The sequence below is a fragment of the Vidua chalybeata genome, chromosome 1, assembly GCF_026979565.1.
Source record: "Vidua chalybeata isolate OUT-0048 chromosome 1, bVidCha1 merged haplotype, whole genome shotgun sequence".
NCBI lineage: Eukaryota > Metazoa > Chordata > Aves > Passeriformes > Viduidae > Vidua > Vidua chalybeata.
The window spans coordinates 19,025,491-19,042,252 of record NC_071530.1 but is presented as its reverse complement, the minus strand read 5'-3'; positions in this window follow the sequence as shown (position 1 = coordinate 19,042,252).

The window sequence follows — 16,762 nt, the reverse complement described above, 5'->3', positions numbered from 1 at the left end:
CTGCACTGGCAGCTGGAGGCCAGGTAGGAAGATGTGAGTTGCGTATAAGCACCTGAATCAAGTACTAAACTGAAGTAGAATGGATCTTATTTCTTTCTTTCTGTAAAAGGACAGATACCAAAGTCTCAATGTCCATTAATCACTCTGTTTTGTAGCAATTCATGGAATGGAATCATGGAATCATAAAATAATTTAGGTTGGAACAGACCTTTAAGATCTTCAAGTCCAACCATTAACCCAGCTCATTGCTAAACCATGTCCCTGTCACATCTACATCTTCTAAATAGCCCCGTGATTCAACCACTTCCCTGGGCAGCTTGTTCCAATGCTGAATAACCCTTTTGGTGAAGAAATTTTTACTAATATCCAATTTACAAGCAGACAGTTTCTCCAGGAGGTGCTGTGGAAAATAGTGTCAAAGGCTTCACTAAAGTCCAGTTAGACACATCCACAGCATTTCCCTCATCCACCAAGCAGGTCACCTTGTCATAGGAGACCTTGTCCAGTCAGTCAAGCAGGACCTGCTTTTCACAGACCCGTGCTGTCTGGGCCTGATCCCCAGTTGTCCTGCCATGTGATGGCATTTAAGATTATTTGCTCCAGGAGCCTCCCTAGCACCAAGATCAGACTGACAAGCCTGTAGTTCCCTAAAACATCCTTCCATCCCTTGTAGATGGGCATCACATTTTTTGCCTCCTGTCAACTGGAACCTTCCTGCTTAGCCAGGGCTGCTGGTAGATGATAGGAAGGGGCTCAGTGAGCACTTCCACCAGCTCCCTTAGAACCCTTGAGTGGATCCCATCCAGCTCCATGGAGTTACATATGTAACAGTAACAACCAAGTACTGACAACACTCCTTCCCTAAATCTCAGGGAATGCCCCATACAAATTTTGCATGCAGGACCTAGATGTTTATCTCCCTTGTCCCTGCCCTCACAAGGACTGATGGGATGATGGTGCAAGATGTCCTAATGGCTGTGTCCAACTGTTGCTGTTTGTATTTTTTGTAAAGTATAGGTGCCATGTGCATGCACACTCTATGCAGTAAAGCAGTTCAAGTGACATTTTCAAAGCTATCTAACTGAAATATTTTCAGTGAGGGAAGAAAGCAAGGGTATGTTTTCACTACAGATCATAACAGTGTACAGCAGGATTGGGCAAGACAAAGCAGGAAAACCAGCACAGTTAGGAGAGACATCTATACCTAGTAGGCTTGCAAAGTACTTTGAATGCAACAGATGCTTGAAGCTATTGCCTGGGATACAGAGTTGCTTTTCCAACAGGATCCCCTTAGAAAAACATTACCTTCGCTTTCCAGCTGGTATATTTAATTTTCCATTTAAGAATCTGACCCAAAAGGTCAAGGTGTCTCATGTCCAAGGGAGATTCCTAAAATAGCTGGTAATGAGTTAATTCAGATCCTAGCAACATTTTAGACACAACATATTATGTGGGAGTAATCTGAAAAAAAACTATTCATTTAATATAATTATTATCTTAATATATCTTATAACAAATGGATGCCTTTATTCACATTACTTTTGTCTTTCCATTAATTTATAGAATTCTCTATTAGTCAGATATCCTTATTCCAACAAGATAAGAATGTAGATACACAACACCTTACACATGAAGATTAGCTGGTTAATCAAAATGTTACTACCTGGGTCACTGATTGTCCATCAAGTACGCTGCTTTGCTATCAGCTCCATCTCCTTTTCACTAAAAGGCAGAGGATGAAGAAGTCACAATGCCTATCAATTATTTCAGAAGTATGCTTTGATCATGTCAGTAAAAATATGTATTAAAAATCATCTAAAAGACACATCATATAAAGCAGCAAACAAAAATTTGCTATATAGATTCAGGTACTTAAAGGTCCTGGATGAATTTGTTACCAACATGTTTGCTTTGGATCATGATCTAGATAAAATTCATTATACATCTGTTTTATTTTACATTGAGCTGGCAAAGTTAACCATTCAGAGAACAGCTTTTAAAATACATTTTAAAAAACACTTACAGTTCCACTGAAAATAGTCTGTTATTAAAAAATATCTACATCTCTTCATCTCTCTATTAACAGGGAACTTTGCATCCCTCCTAGTTTATTGGCCATATATGTAGAAAAAACATCATCAGTGAAGAAAATGTTCTACTTCCCCTAGCTTTAATCCCAATTCTGCAACTTTCTCATTGCATGGCCTTGGGCAATCATTTGCCTTTAGTCTTATTTTGCCCATTGTAAAAGAAGAGCATTGCCATCTACTCAGAAAAGCATACCCATCTACCTCATAAAGATGTTGTATTGACTGACTGATAGCTACAAAGCACAAAGAACATATTAAAATGCTAAGTGTTATTATTATACCTGACCATCACACAGTGCTCCATAAATTATCCAATTGCCTGAAAATAAATTCATTATTATGATCATGTTTAAGCTAGTGTGGCAGTTATGACACTTTCAAAAGCCATCTTCATTTATTATCAAAGAAGGACACAATGAGGCAGGAGCTATAGAAACAGCTGACAAGAAAAGATCTCTTCTTCTGTTCTCGGAATATTAATTGTTTAGCCATAAGCTGAAAATGCTGGCTAGCAGAATTAATAAATCAGCACAGAATTTGGAGTTTATTCTTTCTTAATGCTCTCTACATTAGATTATGCCTGTTTCTGAAGATCTTGGAATTTAGATAAGTTCTGTTTCCGTAGAGTGAGTGGCAGCATGAAATCTCAAAACGTTGTGCTATCGCCTATCCTCATTTACCCTACAGACTCTTATTACCTACTAATGCATCCCTACTGCTGTCTCTACTGCTGCCTCTAAAAATGCATTTCTATTATAATAGTTCCAAGATGTTACTAAAGCATGCTACCCTTCCAGAGCTACTGGAAATTACTTTGACATCACAAAATTTATATTCAGGAGAGTATTTCCCCCTGCTTCCCACAACACCTCCCAAAAACCACGTTCTGCTGCAGAAGGGTTTAGAGGTTTTTGTGATTCATATACTCTGCCTCATGTCAGCCTTCCACACCACACAGGGTTCAAGGCTGTGCTTTTAGAGGAGTCTGTAAACTTTCCACTGCCCATTATAATTGTTCAAATATCCAGCTGCTGCCTGAGCTCCAAAGCCAGCAAAATATTTTGTGCAAACTTCATTCTATATGACTAAAACCGCTTCTACTGATAGTGGGGCAAGGGGCTCTCCCTTCGGCCAGATTCCACTCCTTTACATAAAGTGAATATCAAAGTGATGAATTGAAGAAAAACTACATGTTTTGAGTTTGCAAAAGCTGCTTATTCTTTTTTTCTCCATTTGAAAAATCCTGGCTGACAGAATTAAGTCTTCAAAGCTTATTCAGTTTCTATTTTTTTTTTTTTTTACTGCCTGCTTCTCACCAAAGCTGTAAAATAAAAGAATGAATCAGCAGAGTGTGTCCAATTAAGTCATGTTTACAAATAATTTCTCATTATCTGCTTAGAAATAATGATGATTTATAGTCATTCTGGGATGTACTTTAAGTTTGGAATTTTGTATTTCAGACATAAAATCTATTATGGAGTCCTGGTGCTTTTATTAAACTGTAGTCTCTCTCAGAGAATCTCACTCAGACCTCTCAAAGGACTTTGTATATGTCAATTTAATTTTAAAATCCTTTAAATATATTTAAATCTATGCATTTCCAAGCTTTTGTGGCCATAGTTTACCTTAACTGGAAAAAAAAAATCATACATGAATGATTCATGAGGCACTTACTGGGATGACAGAGAGGAGACAGAGAACCACCCAAAGCTTCAAAAAGTCTTATCCTCCTGCATCTCAGGACACAAGATAGACAAAGCCTGAATTACACCATACACTGGTTATGTCAGGTTTAACATTAAGATAGCGAGCCTTTATCGTCAGCAGAGACATTTTAGGTATGTGCCCATTTGCTGAGCAGGAGGGGGAGGGAAGCACCTCCCAGAACTGCTGTGATGGGAAAGTTGGGACTTCTCCCACAGAGTGCCCAAGCACATACAATGGGCCAAGGACCAAGGAATTCGTACAGCTAATTCACAGCTGAACAACTGCTCAGTGGGTTGCTCTGATATGCTAGGACTGTATGAAATTAGGAAATGTTGTTACTTCATGCAGTCTTGAATAGAAAGAAGCTTCCTGACACAGAAAAGACATAAGCAAACATTGTAATAGGACTAATAGTGGATTTACAGGAGTGAAAAGACCTATTGAATATACACACACAAAAGCATAATTTAATGTGTAAAGTGTCTGTCTCTTGATGAATAGGTTGGAAATTCAATAGTAAAAAACATGCAAATGGCCATAAGATTTTTAAAGGGATAAAGTCTGAAAATAGTCTGGTTTTCATTCTAATAGAGTTACCATGATAGTTTTCCCATAAAGTCAAAGCTCCTTTATTGCTAATTGGGTTTGTCTGCAGAAAGCTTAGGCATTCAAACACTGTTTCCTTTCCTTTTATAATGTCTTGTTTTATTACGTAGTCATTCTCATTCATGATCCCTTCTTTGATGAAGAAAATATATTTAGATACCTATGGGGGAAAAATAAAATACTGAAGGTAACAACTCTATTATTTTAATCAGTTTATGCCCATAGGTTAGGAACAAGGAAGAGAGAGAATTATCATCAAAGAGGAAATTCCCTACATGTTTTTCAATGCCTATAGCCAGAGCTGACTCTATAATTTGCATTATCATATCTGCATGGAAATCACAACACATGCAACCCAACATTTATAATTTTCTTGTGTTCTCATGAGTGCTGGCCCAAGCAGAAGAGGGGTAAGGGCTTGTTTCTAAATATAGACATTGAAAGCAACAAACACTAACATGAAATGATACATTAATTATTTTTAAATATATATATCTAATGTTATCCCATTAATATTGTAGGGTTACATAAAACAAGATACAGATATTTACTGATGGTACAGAATATTTTTCTGCTGCAAGGCTAGTTAGCTTAAAATACCTTATGTACATTTACCCAGAAAACATCCCTTTTTTATCTTAAGAATCTTAGGAAACTCTTTTCAAACAGCAGGCTCCTTGGCTTATAGAGTAGGAACGAGTTCAAAACATTGCCAGAAGAATTTAAATTCTAATGGTTATGTTTCTACTTTCACACAAAGTTTGATTTTAAAATTCCTAGTGATATCATAGCATGCGACATCATCTACATTGGACAAATGTACCGTAACAGAAACATGACATCGACAGTGAAACACCAGACCAGAGCTTCTTGTATGCCTATATTTCATGGAATTAAACTGGTGTAAGTAAGGTAGGATGTCTAGCTTTTATTACTGTTTCTATTACAGTTCTTTACCAAGACTGAAACTTCATTGCTCTTAATTGTAAATACTTGGAGACAGGGAAAATCCTTACACAAAAAAAAAAAAAAAAAAAAAAAAAAAAAAAAAAAAAAAAAAAAAAAAAACCAATATTTTTTAATTTCTTAAAAAAACTGGACTACATTCTGAGAAACAGTGAAAGCAATGTTACAGTCTCACTGAAGAAAGATCCCCTACCCAGAAATTTATCTTCTACTAGTAAGTTCTGACAGGGCTTTTTCTCTTTCCTGGCTAACCTCTGCTACTATCAGCTTGCATTCTTCAGCTTCGTCAGGATCTGGGATGGAGAATTGATAAAGGTTAAAATTAACTTTTTCTTTGGTGAGGGGGTACCTGTGGCCATGCTGTGGATTTGCTGGATTTGGTTCACTGTATGGCTGTACAAACACTTCTGCCAGTGTAAGGAGAGTATGGGGCAGAACAAATGAGCTGATTTCTTCTCAGGTAAAACAGTGCTTCCATTTCAGGCAAACAACCCACACAACTGCAGTTATCTCTGCTTTCCACTTTGTCCTACAAATCCAAAATTAAATTCCAAACAGCAAAGTGCCAGTTAGCTTTTAATTTATCTGTTATAATGGTGAGCAGTAGATGTGCACACACACATCTGTGTGTAAAGCTGGAAGTTCTAAATAGCAACTAAAGCAGCATCTTTACCTTAAGACTTATTTAAAAGTGAAAATGTCAAGTCCCAACCTCTACTAGTTTATACAAAAGTAAGAAGCTCCTCTGACTTGTATACAAACTCTCAATAGGAACAAGAACCTAAGGGAAGGAAAAGGGTGAAAACTTAATCCCATAATGTTCCTCCAGGAGACAATCATTTAATAACCACTTGATAATTTTTAAAGGAAACTAGAAGATATTAGTCATTGAGGAATTTGTTTTGCATCCATGACATGTACTGCCAAGAGCAGCTATTCAGTCAACAGTAAACTATTAATAAATTATAAACTTTCTTCCCATTGTCAGGATTTCTTCAAGGAGGACTTGACATAAATCACTTCTAAGATATATTAAGACACTCCTGATTTAAGGTATCAAATCATATTCTGGCTTTGCCTTTTACTTCTTGGCATTACTTTAGGTTTCATTTTGGACAGCTTCTTTATTATATGTAGGACAGAAATTATGGATTCGCGAACCTCAATATATAAAACAGGGGGTTTTTAATGCCAATTGTAGACGCTGTATTTGACATCTGATGCATAGTGCTACTGGTAAGGTCTTGATCAGAATGTAGAGATGTAAATGTGTCATTCATTTCAGCAAAATGAAGCACTGAATATTTGGAATCAATAACTGGAAGAAATATCTACAGGCCATAATACACTTTTTAGTTCTGAGCCTGAAAATTAGTCACTACCTCTGACACTTGCTTGACAGTGTTCTGGTTTTCGGCCAGGACAGAGTTAATGTTTTGGCAGTAGCTGGGGGGGTGAGACTGGAGCCTTTGGGGCATGTCTGGGCTGTTTGTCCATACCACCAGGGGCAGGAGAAAAGCACTCTCACTTCAGAGAAGGTGGGAGTGGTTTGTGGCCAGGAAAAAGCAGTTGTAGTGGGGGGGGGGTCCATTCACCATTGTTCAATGTTTCAGCGTTGCACCAGGTCAGGTCAGTCAGTGAGTATTTTTTGCATGTAAATCACCCTCTTTTTGTATACTTCTGTTATTGCTGCTTTTACTGTCTGGGTTTGTATCTCATTGCTGTTTCCAGTAAATAGATTTTATCTCAATCCATCTTTTTAAACCTTCTTTGTGCCTCCAATTCTCACTCCCATCTTGAGGCAGGAGAGGGGAGGGGGCAAGGGATATCTGGTTTGGGAGAGTCTTAGGAAAAAGGGGTGGGGATGGGGGAAAATAAATTGCAGATTTTTGTTCCTAAACCACGACAGGCAGTGATGATATTTTCAGACAGGAAAGCAAGAGGTGAACTACGAGCTTTGTGGTGAAACTTCAAAACACCTGTCACATCCTCACTGAATTCTGCTGCACGGAGTTACAGAATGAATTCCCTTAAATTATTTGACAGGCTATGTTGAAAGATCTGGCAAAAAAAGGAAAAAACATCACAAGCACTTCTCATCTGTGCAAGACAGATACATGTTCTGTTGTCCTGTTTTCCTCCTTCTGCCCGTCACTTCTCTCAGAGCTTTATGCTGGGGCTGACTGAGCAGATCACTTGTCTGCTCAGGAAGAGCTTTTCAAAGCACAGATGTTTAAAAAAAAACCCCAGGAGAAATAGTCACTAAAATCTTCAGTAAATAAATGTGTGCAAGTTTTTACTGGAGAATCCAATATTGTTTCATCCAGACTAATTTCTCAGTCACTGCATATACAAACTTCTCATAGCATAACTCGTAACACCATCAGAGATAACTATTTAAGCAAAAGTCAGAAAAATCTCTAAGAATTACTTGTAGCTTAAGAAAATATGCCAACAGGCCCTCTTGAGAAGCAGCAGCAATTACAGAGCAATAAGGACCTCAACAGCCCATCTCTATACCAGAAAGAGGTGGTCTGTGCCACAACCTGGACCCTACCTAGCATTTCATAATTGTATGCCAACAAAATCAGTGTCCTCTCCATTAAAATTAATAAATTATTATGGAAATATAAAAAAAATGAATTCTGAAAAAGAAAATAATGACACCAACACAAACTCGGTCAGGACACAAGGAACAATACTCCTTCTATTCTAAAATGTACTTTAAGAGCATGTGCAAAATTTCAATGACCTGGTTTTATGCATGGCAGAGTATTGCTCTTTGTAGGGGCCTTTGAACAAACCAGCCACAGAAGGTGGTTCTTTACTGAGTCACTATTCATAGTTCCTAGAGCATGGACAGGCAGTGGAGAAATATTCTTAATTTGAGGAATGACAACATGTCTGTAAAACTGTCTGGTTTAAAAGTTTCACCCAGGCTTTCTGGGATAAAACTTGGGATTTTTTTCTTGAGAGGATAAACAGCTATTATATATAGACCATCTTGTTTTCATTAGCTAATGCCCAGCTGTGAGATGTGCTGAACTTCAGCATTAAACAGTCATTAGTGGAAGATAATTTGCTTCTTTACAAACATTCAGTAAATACAGTAATGTTTATCAGAAATCTGCCACTAAAATTTAGGAAATAGCATTTTTCCATGTTTTCTGTGGACTGAGGTCAGAAATAATTTGTAAAATATGCCAAAACAGAGATGATCAATCTGGCTGAAACTAGCTGTCTTGTCAAATGTAGGTTAACAAACATCAACAAAAATTTGAGAAAGAAAACCAACTAGGGTTGAAAGATGAAGCAGGGAAATTGGTTCAATGACAGACATTTCCTCTTCACAGACAATAAATCAAGTCTTCATCAAAGTACTTGGCTGTGGTCTTGATCATAATGTGCAAATACTGTACAAAGTTTAAGGTTATTTTTGTAATGTTAACACATTTCCTGTGGGATTGGATCCTACAGCAAAACACTTTTAGTCCAGGTTTATACAGCAGGTAACTGGCATTTAAAAGATTATGACATGCTAAATAGCTCTATTTAGGTGCCCAGTTTTCTTGCTTTCAGTAATACATTTTTTATGTTAATCAAAATATCTCTATAACATCTTGTCAATGACCTAGCTATAAACAAAATTAAAAATCTGGAATTAAACTTAATCTCTCATACCTTCTGCTCTGCTCTTTATTATATTCACAAAACACAGTAGAAGAATCCAGCAGTTCTATAGTCAGAATTCATTAGTTAAACTGTTGTCTGTGGAGGGAAACAAGTATAGAAGCAGCTTTGGAATACTTATTAGTAAAACTATGTAGAAATACATAGTTATTATGGCTGAAAAAAAAGAATGCAGAGAAAAACGTTAAAAACTGCATTCCAGCAATATTCAAGTTAAGGAGCCAGGGACATAACTAAGGAATTTAATGAACCACAAGCAGTTACTCTTGAAAATTCAAGCCTGTGGCAATTCCTTGTAAGTTATTGTAGTACTTAATTCAAAGCTTGGAAAAGGGCATTCATGGCCACTAACCACCTAGTGACCACTCTAAAATAAAGGAGAGGAGCCTGAATTGTGGGGAGGATGAGGCCTATTCCCAAGGTCAGGAGCCAGTCTTTGATTCTACTGAGGGAGGTGATACCACACGGCCACATCTAGACTTCCACATTGGCCTGGGTTTGAGTACACTGTCACCCCAAATGCTCTGATCATCATCAGGGAGCTATGAGTAGCAGGTTGCCTACAGAGGTCCAAGAGGAGCAAAAGTCAAGTCTTGGTAGTGCTTGATGGAGGAGATGCTGCCCAGGCTCGTCTCTCCATGGCAGTCGTGGACCTCAGCTAGCCCTGCATAATTGGATTGTCCCCCTTTCACTGCCTCTGCTGAAGCTTTCTTAATCCTTGCACACAATTTAGACAATGAGAGAAACAAAGAGAAAATTGAGTCAATTCAAAGAACTAAAATAATTTGCAACTGGCATATGAATTAATACATTTTTAAGAAAATAATGCATTTGGCAACTGTAGAAGAGAGATTCAAGCAATGATCATGCAGAAAGCCTCTATATAAAGGCAAAGGAACTGCTTTACCATGTCCATAATACAGGCAGGTAAAATGAACAAATCAAATATTTAGGGATTATTGGTCAGGGATGACTCTAACAGTCAGATGTCAACAGTTTGGAAAGAAATATCCTCATTTTTGACCTGGAGCAATCCAACTGAGGTGAGAAATATGCCTGGATATAGGAAAGGCAGCAGGGAGCCTTGCATTGTCTGCAGCTGAACTGAGCCCCCCACTGCTTTGAGGCAAGTATTAATCATCTACTGGCACAATAGTATTACAACAATAAAACAGTCAGATTTTAAACAGTATTGAGTGTCTTTTCCTTCCACAGAAAAATAAAGTCTCACAGATAACACAAAGTTGCAAACTTCTACTCTGTACACGTATATGTGTAAATAGCTTCTTTTCTTATATTAATTCCATTCATTTCAGCTCAGCCACAGTGAAGGTCTCATGAAACACCTATTCTTGTAAAGCTTCATCTCCATGTCTTGTGTATTGAAAATTTTTGGATGTCTCTAAATAGAAGACAGTTATGAAGCTGGCACTGCTAGAGCAACAAAGCCTATGTTAGTCCAAGTCCAGACAGCAATAGAAAGTAATTTTAATGGAATAACATTAAATAAATTTACTGCTTTTATCTTTAGCACTTGAGGGTATTTTTTAATATTAAAAAAAAAAAGTATAAAAAATATTACTGTGGTTGAAATGTGGAACAGATCAGGTAATGAAGATGCAGAATATGTCACTGCAAGGAGAGGTTTGGGGAGGAAAATGCTGTCACTGCATGAGTAGTTGTCTTTACAGCAAATTAATTTGTCTTAAGAGCATAATGAAACTTCTGCTGCTGTAGCATCTCTTACTGTGCTTTCTGCACTGGCTTTCTTTGTGCAGTCATATATAGCATTTTGTACACACATTTAACTCTATGAACTCCTAAGACCACCACTGTAACTATCACCATTCAGGGAGCACATCCGAAATTTTGACTACTAGGACACCTATAAGCACGACAACAATATGGTCCTAATATGTGAAAATTTCAAGGCTTGTATTATGGTAATTGAATATCTCATCTCATCTGATCCAGGAAAAAGAATTAGTGAAACACATCTTTATTCTCTAGTTGTCTCTGCTATTGAACCATACTGGAAATCAAATTTTGTAAACCATTTATTTTGTTAAGCCCTTTTGCTTTTATGTAGAAATGTGAGGTTTCATTCTAATTAAATACACAGCACAATTTTTCTTACAACACAATTAAAATAGCCATTTATGCCCATAACAAGACAGTTACCATTCTGTGTCCTGCAGCTAATTGCGATCATTCATAAACACAAAATATGAAGAATTTTCAGTGGTGCACACCTGCCCCCTTGTGCCAGTTTTACATGACTGCCTTTTCTCTTGCTAATCAAGTACAGTTCATCCAGCCCTGAAGGGCTGTATTAAAACCTCACATGCAGGTATTTTGCTCCTCACCTTCTTTTTTAGTGTACGACAGAAAAAGAAAAAATATCACTGTATATCTCTATCTCAGCTACTGGATGTTTTTTTTCTAAAAACACAGAGAGATTTAGAAAAATAGGAATAAGTTCATAACTATCAATCATATGTTTATCAGTAGGATTGCAGCAAATTACTGTGGCCAGTGGTAGTTTCTGAATGTCTTCATTACACCACACGAAGAGACCTTTGCTCTCATCACAGCAGAAAACTGCCCAGATAAAAAAAAGAACACGAGAAACTTGTTCTGCCCTGCAACAGGAAAGAAACTATCAAGGCTGGTTTTCATTATAAAAACCTACCACACCTGGAAAATCGTTGGCCAAGGGAGGCGTTAAATGCTTTTGAGCGTAATTTGATTTGAAGAAAAACCCTGAATTCAGGAATGCTTCTTCTGTTCCTCCAGGCTTTGTAGTTGGACTCCAGAGTGTGAAAAATACTCACCACAATTGCTCATATAGCCACCTAGGAGAAATAGGGCTTGAACATCAACTACCCCTTCCTACGGGCCACATGTAGGGGTAAGTGGCAGGGCTCAGCTCCCAATTAATGCAATCCACCACAGCCCTGGTACCTCTGGGGTACCTCCAGCTCAGCAGCTCCTCCTGCCCCCTCGGGTCTGTATTCCCTCCCGGCACACTGGCTACACCGCCTCCATTGCTGCACTCCCACCTCCAAGGTAACAGGTCCCTGTGTCCCTCCTGCCATAGCTGCTGCTCTGATGGTTGAGACAAAAATATGCATTGAAGTAGAAAGAACAACTTACATAAAAATAAAAAAAAAAAAAAACAAAACAGGAGAGCTAAGAATCTGTGGGTATTGAGCCCATGCTGAATGGCAGGGCTGAGCTGCAAGTTTTGCAGAAGGTGCCCTCAAGGCCACTCAAGGCACCCAGACTTGCCCTGAGAAGGTTTGGACTCAAGACCTGCTTACACAGCAGAGGTGAGGTAACACCAGCACATCAGTAGCAAAGTGTTACTTCCTCAGAGTTTTGTGAGGAGAACCAAGCCCTTAACAAAGGTGGAACAAAATTAGGATTTGACCCTCACCTTTTCCAGGTGTCCCATTTCTGCTTGAGGATTTCCTATCTGTCAAGGCCAACATGAGGATTCTCCCACTCATTCCACACAACGTGATTTAAATATGACCCATGATGTGTTTAGCCACACAGGATGTACTAAGTCAAAGCTATGTGCTGTGTATCATCTCTTCAAGTTTTCTTGACAGCAGGTAGGAAATGCTGAAGCCAAAACAAGGTCATAAACATCTCCAAACTGAAGCCCCTCACCGAGGGTGGCACAGGTACTCATCAATCCCCGCTCATGTTAACAGCCCTGAACTCTTTGCTGAGAGGGTGTATCTCAGATACTGTTATAAAAAATCAAGAAGAGATGATCTTTCAGAGCATGACTATTTAATCATCCAGTAACTCAAATCCTCATCCAGAATTTGTTTGTTCTCACCATCAAAGCAATTTTGAATATTTTGAATAAATAGCTTACCCAAGAATTCAGAACTGATATCCATTTCACTGATGATGTCCCATTTCACGCAGCTTAATTAAATATTCCTTAAACTAAAGAGATGGATAAAAAATCAGCATAGCTCTAGCCTAGATGTTTGATACCTGGTTTAAGTGCAAACAAAATTTTATAATCCCTAATTCAGTAAGCATTTCACTATTTATATTAAATTCATTAAAGAATGATGACTGATTTCATAGAGCACACTGGAGTGTTAAAATGTTCAGTGAAATTTCCAACATCACTCTGTAATCAGATTCAGATTTCAGCTGTAATTTGAAAAACCCACTTGTCTCTCATTTTCCTGGTTCTGAATCTAAATATATTATAAAATCTGCCTCTTCAACCTTGTTTTTGCCCCAGCTGAACACACAGTATGATACAGACAAGAAATAGAGCAGATTAAGATACCTTAGTCTGGACTAAGAAACAAGGTCCCTTTATTCTGATATGATCCATGGTTTCACACCATTGCTTTCTGAAGCTATATAAAGCTGTTTCATCCTGTACAGAACCCTTCACTGCATGTTTGTACAGAATTTAAATGAAAAAAAAAAAAACTTTTAAAATACACTAAAGCACAGACTAAATAATCTTGTTCCACCTACCTTATTTAGCTGTGAAATTCTGATCCAGTTGTAGATTCCCTATGATGGTGATCAGGGTTAAAACACGTTGCAATAATATGTGAAAAATCTCTTCTTATTTATCTTCCCCAAAAAGTGATCAAATTAACTTTAAAATATATGGTCACTAGATCAGCAGTATTTGGAGAAGGAAAAACTGGGGGGGCACAAGAGTGTGTGTGCTTCATGGATCAACTTGTAGGAGAAATAATTTGATTGCAACCAGTGCCCATATCCTTGTTTGGACTCATTTTGTACAAGTTCTGATTACAGTTATGGCCTTCTTGCAGGAGGCTGAGTAAGCCCTGTTCATATTCTTGATCTCTGAGAAAGTGCTGGGAAAAAGAAGGCTTAAAATAAGAAAAAAAGCATCTGTAGAATGGCAGAAAGCCCTCAAATTAGAGGACTTGATGTGTCCTTCTGGCTTAGCCATCATACCATAAGCTGAAATAAAAAGAATACCAACAAAAACATAAGCAGCAACAAGTCAGATTAGCATTTAAAACCAACCTGTCCAAAAGCAGCTGCAGCTGTGTTGACTTTATAGCATCTGGAAAATAAACCCAAGTTGCAAAGTTAAAATTTTACTAATCTCACAGAGCACTGGTACTGCAGTGATGACTACTATTTTCAAAGGAGTGATAAGCTAAGGAAGATCTCACAGGAGTCTTTGCTAGGTACTTGCGCTAACATCAAGGTTTTCGCTGTTGCCACTGTAGCACTCCCTCTCATAATAACCACAGCTGTGCAACAGAGCATCATGGCCAGTGGCATTTGAACAGGGAATATATCATTTGTACAATAGGTTCCTTTAGGGTGAAATAAAAAGCCTTGGAATGAAGGATATTTTGCAGACATTTATGCAGGCATAGCAATGAAAAAACCGTAGGAAGAGAAAGTTACTTGAAGTACTCCAATATTTGTGGTCTTCTTCCCATGTCACAAAGGTAACTGCTACAGGGAATGCAATGCTGAACATAGAGCAGAGCAAAACCATTTTAGTGGGATTTAGGGGCTGAAAGAAAATGCAAGAGAGCAAAGTTAATATTTTGGCAACTTTAAGATTTGAAAGCATATGTGCAAAAAATTGTCTTCCAAGGCTTTACAACACGCTTGAATCTATTCTTCCATTGAAGATTAATTTCCCTTACAGCATGCTAGTCATGCTGCGAGGCGCAGAGCTTTCCCACTATTTTTAATAAATTTAGAAAAAGGGAAAATAGTGGTTAGAAATACAAGCATGCTGAACATCAGTTCAAATGCCTAGCTCCACCCTGCATGTGGTTTGCCAAAACTTTCTGATTAACTTTCTTTATTTCCATATTGATCAAGGAATTGTTTAAGCTGCACAGCTAACTAGTTACCTATGAATAATTATCATCTAATTCTTGTATTTGTTTTGAACTGCTGGAATAGAAATGAAAATGACAGTCTCTTGAATAGCTGGGTCACTCATATAAACACATAAACTCATTTCTCAGTTAAACCTCTTGCCAGCAAGACCTGATCTGCCATTTATCCAATTTAACTTGAGATATCCACCCTGTATAATAGCTGCAGTCATCAAGGGCTGCCTAAACAGTCACTTAGAGCATAATTCATCTAACATATTTTAGATGCATATTTCCTAATGTCAGTACAAGCCACAAAATTGGAGGATGTCAATGTCATCTTGTGTCAGAGGAGCTGTAAGTCAGAAAAAGTGTTTATTTTATAATGACATATTTATTTATAGAAAGGCTGGGGTTTGGTACAGATAGTCATATCTCACAGAGATCCCATCTGATGAATACATAACAAGCAGTGCTAGGAACTGAAAGGTTCTGGTGAGCAGGATAGTGCCTATCCAACACAGCTTCCACAGTGAGCAACAGACTGCACTGAGGTGGTCTGAGCCCTTCACTCTAACGCTGATGGAGACAGAATGAGTTCTGAACCAGGAGTTCACCCCAAAATCAGGGATAACATAAAAAACATGCTAATCCTCTGAAGAAGAGAATGAAAAAGAACTGATTTAGGTATTGATGAGACAGCAAAACATGTAATCTCCCTCTTTTCTGAAATCAGTAGCTTATTTCAGAAGCACACACAGGTACCCACAGGAAAGGAAAGCCAGGGAAAGATGACTCTTCAGAGAGAGCTGTTCATCACTGAGCCAACAGAAATGTAACATCACTTGGGGTAAATGGGCACATGTTAATATTTTTTGAGTTCTACTCAAAGATCCTGAACAGGCAGATGAGCCACACTAAAGTTCTACATCTGAATGCAGAAACTATGGAGGCCAGAGAGTGGTCTGAAGGCCTGCCTGCAGGGGCCCCAAACCCATCTGGTTCGATGACAGAGATGTCAGAGTTTGACTGAAGGAAGAGGAGGCAAAAGGCAAGGAAGGACAGTGAAGCCAGTGTACAACTGCTGGGGGAAGGAGAATTTAATGGGGAGATAACACCAGCATTTTTCAAGCAATTTAAATTCTTCTCAGTGCCTTGAGAAACTGCTTAAAAATATCTCCTTTGGGTCCTGGAAAAGCTGCTGTATAAGCAACTCAGGTTGTAAGCATGTCAAGAGAAGAAAGATGGAGGAGGAGGAAAAACACAGAAAAATTATGGCCTGAATCAAAGAACAAAAGCTGACAGTTGTTTGTGAAAACATTGGAAATGGATATTTATGCATTGAACAATAGTTTAAGATACAGATGTTAATACCTGCAGATCTCTCTTTGCAGACACAAGTGGTCAAAGCCACAAGCCAGTAGTCTTCTGCATGAGAATAGGCCTCTCTATATGTAGATTTTATCAACAGCAGGCAAGTGAGAAAGAAACAAAAGCTAAAATATATAAAATCAAGGACTTCTTAGGATCTTTTTAGGATGTAGTGCATAAATACGAATCTTCAGTTTCTGCTGTCATTGTTAAGCACAATGCCCAGCAAGTAGCACATCATGCAGTATCAAATCTGTGGAACAGGTGAGCTCTGAGGCGCATCATCTCATTCTGGTACCAAACACAGTTCAGAGTTAGGAGCTTGCTGCAGTGCCATGCGGTTTAGTCTTCTGACTGCACACAAAGGATTTCCTTACTGCTGGGCACAAAAAGATGTAGTTTAAACCCACTGACATTTTGTTCCCTCTGTAATGAGGTCTTATTTTCTCAAAGGATAAATTT